This window comes from Cuculus canorus, chromosome 4 (assembly GCF_017976375.1).
Source record: "Cuculus canorus isolate bCucCan1 chromosome 4, bCucCan1.pri, whole genome shotgun sequence".
NCBI classification, from domain to species: domain Eukaryota; kingdom Metazoa; phylum Chordata; class Aves; order Cuculiformes; family Cuculidae; genus Cuculus; species Cuculus canorus.
In genome coordinates, this window is record NC_071404.1 from 55315971 (window position 1) to 55326544 (window position 10574).

General features: G+C 36.8%; 1 long non-coding RNA gene across 1 annotated transcript; it reads right to left on the reverse strand.

Moving 5' to 3' along the window:
- Positions 1–1340: 1340 nt before the first annotated feature.
- On the reverse strand, positions 1341–10113 carry LOC128852074 (uncharacterized). The gene is made up of 3 exons (XR_008449685.1): positions 8245–10113; positions 7237–7386; positions 1341–2686 (listed from the first exon to the last, which is right to left on the reverse strand). It is a non-coding gene; the product is annotated as an uncharacterized LOC128852074 (long non-coding RNA).
- Positions 10114–10574: the final 461 nt, after the last annotated feature.

Genomic DNA, 10574 nt, shown 5'->3' on the forward strand with positions numbered 1-10574 from the left:
CACTGGAAACTTGTACACTCTTTTGGCAAGGCATTTGAAATTACTAGTTACTTTGGAAAATCAAAAACTTTTACAGTGAAGCCCATGAGAGCAAAACCAGCAAGAAAAGATAGTTCAACTGCAATAAAACTGAAACACTATGATTGGTCTTTCCAAGGTGCAACCCTTCCATCCAAGTACGATTTTTCTTTCATGAGGATGTATGTGTTCTAAGAGACTTAGCAGATTCACTCTCAGAAAGAAAGTGATAAATGAAAATCATTTTTGGCATTTGAATTTTTTTATGTTTACTTAATAGGGAATCAACTTTTTATTTATATACATATATCCAGAACTAATATTTAAAAAACAGATGGTCACAAAGAATGCTATACCCTGTTTAATCTTTATATTCCAATAATAAAACCACAACATTCAGAACAACTGCAGCAAAGTCAATGCTTCTTTAATAGCTTCATTTGGAATTTGAACTAAGAAAACCATTCTACCACTATTGCGAGATCTACTACAAACAGAGTAAATATCAAGCAACAAAATTGCTGGAAAAGAAGTTTATATTTTTTTCATATTCCATTCATTGTTGGAATGCTGTTTCACTGCTTGGAATATGGCTCTTGCCATTCTTTTGTCTTTGATTTAAATTAGAGGCCTACAATATGGAGCTAATCTCATCTGCTACAGCCACTCTTTTTTGTGCAAATAAAGATCAATTGTATCAAACCAGCACTGTAGCCAAGAGTTATAAAACAACCTTCGGGAAATCCAAAATGAGTAAGTTATCAGATGAGGCAAAGCACATCATTTCTCCATTGTGGAAGGCAGCCTACTTGTCTCTTCTTTAGCATGCCACTCTTTATAGCTGTTTTTCAATCCACATCTCTTTTTTTTCCAATGCTGAACGAGCACAGGTTCCAAAATCTCAAAGTTTTAAGCCAAAAGGGATTCTATCCAGACCTAATGAAGGCAGACCTGCAGAAGGCTGCCACATCTTTCTCATCTTTCTCCATCTCACTGTCTCTCCCTTACAGTTATATTTTTTCTTGCACATTAAGCCCTTCTTCCTGAGCCACACATTACATCTACTATGCTGCCTTTAACCTAAGAACATTCCACTTTCAGCAACTTCCATTAGTCCAAACCTCAGCAACCAAGAGGCTGAGTATAGACGCAAAAGAGATTGGAAAGTGCTCAGCTGAAGACTGTAGATCCAAAAGAATAGTTTTCTGGTAGTGCAAGGGCAAAAAAATAAAAAGGAAGAAAACAGTACAATGAGAGGATAAGGAAGAGAGAAAGGTCTGACACGCAGGGGGAAAAGACTCAGCAAAAATAGCATTGCAGGTTTCCATTAAGAACATTTATATCTGCCTTCTTCATGTGGTTTCCATTCAGCAGTTAAAATGTAATTTGCATGGAAAAAAAAGTTTTGTTAAAAATTCTGCTATTCGTAAACGAGGTCTCATTTGCATCTGCTGACAAGAGGTTTTATTATACAACACTGGAAAGCCAATGAAACCAACAACTGCAAAAGACCAAACTGTCTTGACAATTTTATTTTTGTTAATGACAAACAGAAGGAACTGCATGATTATTGTCAAACAAGCTCTGGGGCCATGCAACTCTGTCTGATGTGTACTGAATTTCGGTTTTGGACTTCAGAAAGATCATTATTGGTATCCTAGTGTGTAGCATTGACAATTCTTATAAATTCAAAAAAGTACTATCAGGTTAGTTGGTTGTGACCTACACTTATTAAATTCATTTTGTAATTAATTCCATACTCACTTATCTTTGAATTATCCTTTCCTTTGAAGTTTGTTCTGAAGTCCTGAATGATATCATAATGAAGTTCATAATCATCCTAAATTCGCTTCATGCCTTGCCTTAAATATGTATACTATCATCTGAGATGTTCTTGACAGACAACACAACTAGATAGACATAATAAAAATACTTGCTATTATATCTAAAGTTTTAATAGAAGCTTTTTTAGGACTCTGGGGAAGATTCAATCTAATTCTGCTTCTCTTACTTCATTAAGATCCAAGTTTCGCTTTTCTTTCACTACGGAAGCTCTATATCCTCATTTCTATACCCTATCTTGCTTTTATCCATTTTTTTCACATGGATTTTCATGTAAGCTAAGAAAAGTGTACTCTTGGAAAATTTACCTATACTGTTTCTTAAAGAACTCCTCCTCCTCCTTTGCACAGATAACTGGATGTGGGAAATACAGGACCCTGGTAAAATGCAGGAGCAGCCACATGTGATGGGGTCACATCAACAGTCCGTTAAGCCCCGTACCTGTTCTCCAAAAGCAGTCAGATACATGACGAGGGAACAGTACAAGAAAGCAGCAAGCAGCTGGAGCCACTGTCTCAGAGAATGCTTTCAGCTGCTAACATTTCTCAGCTTCATGGACTTCAGAGGCAGTACCTTCGTAGTATGTTACGTGATGAGGACTGACTAACCCTGTTCATCAATTTAAGCAATCTGACCTGCGACGACACCAATTTTGTCCCATACAATTTGCACGGTACAGTCTTCACAGGCGTGTAGTTGATGTAACTTCTTCCATGTTAAGAGATTAAGGTTGCTCTCAGGCACATGGCCACCAACTTAAATGGCATCCTAAGCAACGTAAGCAAGCATCTCCATCACTGTAATCAGAAGTTTTCAAGGAAGCAGACTGAAAATAAAACCCAAAACCACATATGTTATCATAGTGGATAAGTATGTTTTCTACTTCAGATTTAAATTTAATAATCTATGTCTTTGAACTTGCTAACAACGACAAAGAAAAACTAGAATATTAGATTGATCTGGGACATATTCTGAGCTTCGTTAACAATACAGAAATCATTTACAAAAGACTTAGCAGGATTTTAAATGATCAAATAAATATGGAAGAGGGGAGAGGGATGGATGTTAGCACAGTATAGTTGCGGAAAAAATAATTGATAAAATCAACAGTCAACTGGAAGAAGAATGAATTGTCAAAGAGAGTTAATGCTGTTACATATCTGTATGGAAATAGTGCCTGAAAGACTGGCTGAAAACATGGCCCTCCTGCATTAGGAGTTACATAAAAACAAAATAAAACGAAACAAAGAAATGAACAGCTTGAGTCCAGTTTCCAAAGGCTTATTCCTCTGACAGCAAATCAGGAAAGCATAGCTTAAAGTTATGTCATGTCATGGACCAAACAGTTAGTCCTCTGCTGTTAATTATGTATAAAGTCACAGCTGTTAACAATGCGCCCTTATACTGTGCCTTTTACAGTTACGCTACTATAAAAATATAATGAAATGGGAAAGAAATTAAAACAGGAGAATTACAAATAATACGGGGCTAAATTATACTGAAAAATCCAGAGTGCTGAATATTGAAAGTAGGATATAATTAAAAGGCCTTTTCAAACATTGTCAGCAAAACTTGGAAATTTGAACTGAAATAAATATCAGAAGTTCTTTTGAAAGCTGAGAGAAAACAGTTTCACAATATTAACATGAATAGAATGTCACCCTCCATGCAAACCTCTACCATATTAGAATAGCACTAAGTGATTACTTTGCTTCTTCCTTGTATAAAAAGATTAAATACTTCATAGCCAAAAGTAAGAAATTACACTCATTTTACCAGATAGGTAACATTTCCTTGTATAAATTCATCATTGAAACAAAAAAAAATCATCAAAATATTATAGAATCTACCTCAATCCCACATGACATCAAGCAGAAATTAGGTTATCTTAGCAGAAAATTGCATTTTTTCAACCCATACTATAGATTCCTTCAAGTCTATTAATGCATATTAAAGCAGATAGAGAAAAGCTTTGCTATAGTCTGTTATGCAAATGACATCACCTTGTTTAATGCTTAAATAGCCTGGACTCACTTTGCAAAGAGGTATTTTAATTTTGGAATTTTGCCAATCCTAATTTGGAAATTGATTTTAAAAAGAGGTTTCTTTTGACTTTTACTGCTGTGATAGTTTTCATCCCTTTTAAGCCAGTACCTCTTTTTTCTGCCAAAATGTGTGATTACTTGATAACTGGCAGAATCTAACTTAAACTTGTATCCTCATCACTGGATTCCCAAGTGGCTATCACAAACAGGCACTGGAGGGTAATTAAACCAACGAGACTGCAGCAAGTGGAAAGCTTGCTTATCTTGTACTTGTCAGCATGTACGTAACACAGCTTTCCTCTCTACCAGGAGCCCCTAAAGCTCTGCAAAATTAGAACCTCCTGCTTCAGCTGATTGTTTGGCAAACTGTTCTTGTACTACAGCTGAGCAGAGGGTTTCTTGCCACAGATTATTTTTATAACAGTTTTAAAACACAAACCACTGACATAGAATGTTTTTAAACATAAAATTTTGGTGTGCTGTTGGCTAGTTGAGTGTATTTATGCAAAGTCCATTCCAACAAAATGAGCACTGTTAACTCCAACAGTTTGGACATGGAGTGAATGAAAAAAATATGTTCATTTGATGAATTGTCAGTGATTCAAATAATTTCAGTGAAGTACATCTACTGCTGTTATCTTTTGTGAATACTATGAATTACCCAACAGAAGTTGCCATGCAGTTTCAGGGAAGTTATTGAAAGGAAAATCCATTAGAATCAGTCTGAAGTCAACATCAAGGTCTAGGGAACAAGATTTTTAAATGTTAAATTTAATCACAAAAGAAGACGCATCTTTTGGTCTTCACTCAGGCAAGAAACTTCAGTGGAAGTTTTGCCTGAGAAAGCAGTTCAGGGTTGGGTTTACTACTGCTCTTATGATCTATGTCAAGTTAAAAACTAATGGGAAATATCTGCCTTGTCTCAAGCACTGACAATATTATCTATGGCTTTTTGGGGCTGCAGATAATCAACTTTCTGAAAAACATCTTAATGTCTGATGAGTTCTCTGATTATTAAATGATAACTGCCTTTCACGTCCTTTAATAATACTATAAATTAGTGATTATTAGGCGAACACATTAGAAAGCAAGTATTTGGGGTCTGTCCTGACCTTCAACTGTTTGCTATGTATCATCAGTAAGTCACGTCTTTTCATCTGTTTTCTGCTCATCTTCTTCAACTGATAAGGAATATTGAGGATGAATACTAAGAACTGTTTACTACTCTTAAAAGGTTTGTATGATCAGTTTATTTTTGCTTTGGTTGCATTGTATTGTTAGACAGTGACACTGCTAAAGATCTCTCTGAATTTGTATACTATTTTTTATTATGTCTCTGCTTAAACAAAAGAAAATATAGCCCAAAAGGCCTTGTTCTAGTAGTGAAGACCCCTGTGTACGTTTGGAAACTGTCTTCAATTAGGCATAGTGCTTACAGGTTAATGTTTCCACAGGATTCTTTGAACAAATGTGTATATCAGGAAGCAAGATGTGAGCAATACTGAATGATACAAGCAACGATACTCTAACAATGCTTTCAGTCTAATAAGGTAATTTTACATGCCAGTGGCTTCTGATGGCCACCAGATACAATAACAAGACAGAAAATTAGGTGGGGAATACACCCAGTAAGAAACTTGAAGTTTCTCATAGATAACAGTATTACTGAGTATAGGCACTAACCAAACTGCCAATTAAATTTATACTGATGCTGATAAATCAATAATCAACTACTGTCAATGCAAAACCTCCAATAAATTAAAAATGTTTTTTTAAGATAGGCAAAATACCACTGAAATCTTGTTTTGACACCAATACCAGAGTTTACAATCCTTCTTAAATCTTTCCAAGGCAGGATTAGTAGTGCTTCAGGTGTATTAGGAAAATTCTTTTTTCTTTATGCTGCCTAGTTCCATGTCTGGTCCCCAAAACTATCTATAAGGAACTTCAGACCCTCTGAAGATTGCAGTTCAGGATGGCAGGGGGAGCTCAGCTTGTGTCCCACAAGGATCCACAACCCCATGTCTCAATACAACTCCCACGAGCAGACCAGAAACGTGGTAGCCTTGCTCCAAGACCTTGCCAAAGAGACAGGAGCAATGCCAGCCGTAGATGAAGAAACATGGAAATTATCAACACACATAGTTTTGGGAAGGTTTGATCATAGGCAGGCCAACCTAGTATTCATCACTCTTTCAGACTTGATAATCTTGTGTATTTACTGACATAGAGTCTAGAAAAGTAAAAAAAAAAAATAATAATAATTAAATAAATAAATTAGAAGGCAGGAATAAAACAGTCATTTATTCGCTGCATCAGCTTTGCCAGATAGGTCTTTTCATTCAACAACATTAAGTGATGATTATTTGTATTACAGCATTCACTAGCAGCTACAGAAAAGTGGGGTCACGCTTACACAGAAAACTTAGCATTTAAATAGAGAGCAAAAGATTCCTTCTAAACAGAGGATCAACAGACAGATCGTGCAATTATAGGAAAAATGAAATAGTAGGAAATCGGTGCCTAAGGAGGGGTGGATTCACCAACAAGGCAGAAGCAATAGCTGTGTTAGGATGGAGCAGCACGAGCTCTCCATCGTGTGGGATAGCTGCAGCCCACTCTGCTGGGCACCTCTGAACATCTAGCTCCAGCGCCTCTCTCCCCTTCACATGGGAATGAGGCTGCAAAGCCAAAACCATTTATTTAAGGGTCCAGCCTAGCTCTGAATGATAAGAGAGCCCTCCCTTGGGGGGCTGAATTTACTATGTTTAGAATAAGGACAGTGTCCCCAGAACACTGAGACAAGGAAGAGGAGGGCTAAGCATAAATGTACTTTTTCCCTGCCTTGAAGTGGTTGCAACTGCAGTCAAAAGGCTTGAGGTTCTTTTATTTTGGGGCTTTTGATTGGTTTGGGGAGGGGAGCTTGAAAAGGTGGGTGTGAGCTGTTAATTTGTTTTTTAACTAATGCATGCAATCTGAAAGGTACAGCAAGCCAGTTCCAGACTTATTTCCTATGCCACAAACAGCAAACAACACTTGTTATCAACAAGTAACCTGCAACAAATAAACCACCGTAGAAAAACCAATTCTGGCAAGATACACAAGACATTCAAACATATTACACAGAAAAAAAACCAAATCATTCAGGCAATTGATGCAAACTGTTCACTGGAGTTTAATGTTTATTGTCCAAAAAATGGATTACTAATTGTCACTATGCATTGTGTCAGTTGCAAAAATTCTCCTGTAATTATAACTTGGACAATAACTTTATGAACTATATCTGACACATTAAATTCTATCATTTTATTCATATAATAAACTTCCATACCATGAGCAGAGTAACAGGGTACTCAGTGCAACAGTGTCTTGCTGGTAGTATTAAAATGATCTTTCCATTGACTTGAAGTGGTTCAGGATGAATAAGTTTCCCAGTAAAATGCAAAAGCAAATGGTTTGATCTCTGTCTTCCTGAGGGTCACTGTGGAACAAGTCAGGTGAGCTTAATGAGTTCATTTGGAATTATTTACCAGCACCAATCTGAAAAGCTTTTTAACATAAATCTGTACCTCACTGCTCACAAAATTATTTACTTTCTTCTCTCTTCCCTTTGCCCTTATCTTTCTTGCCTTTAAGCTGTATTGAAAAGTTCATCAGAGTAACTTTTACATTTAAATCCTTCTCCATCAGCAGCATGCTTTCAGTCTCTAATTTCCTCTTGGTAAAATGGTGGTTAAAATTGTTTGCAACAGGATTCCCGCCTGTTCTCATTGGTTCCTTACTTAATGCCAAAATACCTGATAGATGAAGCAGTATATTCTCAGTCTTCATATGTAATAGGAATTTAATTTTGCCTTCCTTTAAAGATGTCAAATGCTGAATAGGTGGTTTTGACTCATTGTACAACTTACATTGTAGCTTGTCAGCCAAAATTCAAGCAGAAAAGTAAAGGGCACAGTATATCAGAATATTCGAAATTAGTAATCAACAGCTAAACCAAGATTAAACTCATTTTGCAAATTCACTGAATGTTACTTTAAGTTTTGAGATCATCTCAAGTTTCACCCTGTCCCTCCACTCCCCTTTTTCTTTTCCTAAGGCCCAAGATCAGAAAATATTTCAGCATAAGCCTAACTGGATATCTGCAACAGAGCAAAGCTTAGGCCCCCCTTGACTATGTTTATTCAAACAGCACAGTAATGAATGAGGCCATTAAAGTAAGAGAAAATAGATTAATCACCAGATATATGCTAACAGCTGAATGAAACTGTCTCAGAGAGACAAAGGCAGATAAAAAACATCCAAAAATAGTCAAGTCCAACAGTGAAGAATTCTGTACCCATTTTAAGGTATAGAGGCTCCGTTTCTACTGTCTCCAATGACTCCAGATGTACTGTTGTCATGGTGTAGCCCCAACCAGCAACAAAGAAACGCATGGCTGTTCACTCGTTCCTCTTGCAGCCTTGGTGGGATGGGGAGGAGAAGTGAAAACAAAGATGGTAAAACTTGTGGGTTAGGATAAAAACAATCTGACAGGGCAGCAAAGAGGAGGAAAAAAATAACAATAACAACAATAAGAACATACACAAAACGAACGGTACACAGCACAGAACACTTACCACCCAGAAAAAGACATCCTCGTACTCCTGAGCCACAATGCCTCCCCCTTTATATACTGAGTTTTAGTCAGGATGATATCAAAAATCCCTTTGGCCAGCTTGGGTCAGCTACCCTGGCTGTGTCTCCTCACAGTTTCTTGTGAAAACTAAGTCTATTCCCACCAAAATCAGGACAAATAGCCATCCATTGTTGATCAGTCTGTCAAAGTTGCTTAATTTCCTTTGGAAGTTACCAATTCAGTATGCATATGAGGCATTTCTTTAAACATAGACTGTTAAAGAATAATTATTGCTATATAGTCTATTACACTATATAATCCTTATTATAAACAACAAGAATAGACGATATTTGCAGAGCAAGATCAATTTCATTATTCTGAAGCCAATTTTGTCCTTCTAAATTTAACACATTACAGATCTTATTCTGAATCAAGTCTGCTTCGTACCTACAAAAAAAGAGCAAGTAATACATTTTCATTGCTAACTTTTTTTAAAAGTGTTTCTGAGACTTTGAAATAAATGTTGTTCAAATGAGTCAGATAAATTCACATTAAAACCCAAATTAATACTGTTCATGGCATTTTCTTAATTGTTTTTCTATGTGAATACTTTCCGGGTTCCACCCAACATCAGGATCTGGCAAAGATATTGAAGTAAAGCCAGAAAGGACACTTTCATGCTCTTTCCAGCTCCCAACAAGCTTCTGGCATGCTGTTCATTCAGCCGTCTGTGGAACGAGAAGAAGGAAGTGGGAGCAAGAAGAGCATATGCATGACAGCAGTTAGTCCAAGTCAGTCCGATGAGGAGACCAACTATGACAAAGCAACAGAAATAAGTGGAAATGCAAAACACATCCTAAACCAGTGCAGTTGCCCTAGGATGTTATCTTTCTGATTTTGCCTATTGTTCTATAGCATGAAATGACACAAAACATAAGCCTTTGGCTGGTCTGCGCAGCAAATGTGTCCACAACTGACATTTTGAATGCACGTCAACAAAGGTCCATCTTGGATATATTCAGAGAGCTGATCCTGCATGATGTTGAGTGCTTTAGACACTATTTACTTCACCAGAACTCAAAAAAATCCAGTGCTGCTTTGGATCAGATGCTCTTAAGAAGTGCAACAAGAAGAACTGAGAATTTGGTTGAAAACAGGTAGTAGTCTGACACGGCTGCTGTTTAACAGCTAATTAGTGCTTTCTGAATGCTCCAAGGAAAGTTGGTAGGTATTTATTTGGAATGGACACTTCTGGAAACAATAGAATCATAAAAAAGGCCAAGAGAAAAATGAAATCATAAAACATTGTACATGCAGTTGTTCAACACAGTTGGGCTCTGGTACAACGTACATTTGATGTTCCCTTTCCTGTAAAAAGAAGGAAAAGATTTACCTCTTTTTCTTTCTAAATACAATGAGTTTACAGTGGAAAGCAAGTAGCAAGATATTCATTACTTTTTTACTTACCGGTGCCGAAAATCAGCTGTCCAACAACCAAAGGAAATCCTCATCAAATTCAGGCTTCTACATAATCAAGATGGTAGTTTAATGCCTGTTTTCCCTTTTCATGGGAGCTGTACAGTGTCCTCCTGCAAGCCCTTCTTTACTAAAAAAGCTCATGCCAAGAGAAAGCAAACTTATGCTTAAGCCCTCTGAGACCAACAAGACGATGATGATTATGATGATATTATTATTATTATTACTATTACTATTATTATTATTTACACTTCATAGGTGCACCATGAATCTAGCTGGACAATTTAGAGCAGGGTGTAAAAGATTATGCTTTTCAGATACAAGGCAAGACTGATGGAAGAAATCCAGAGGGATTACAAGATGCAGCAGGTCAAAGACTTGCAGCAGGAAGTATTGATACAGGGGACAGAGTAACTGAATTGACAATAAAGTAGGCAGAATTTGGGGGGAGTGGGAGAAGGAGAAATATTTAAACCTGTCACATATCTCTCTGTCAATCACTTTTAATTTACTCCAAAAGTTAGCTACTTTATTTTTTTTATTGCAGTAAAACTTAGCCTTGAGCTTAAAAGCAC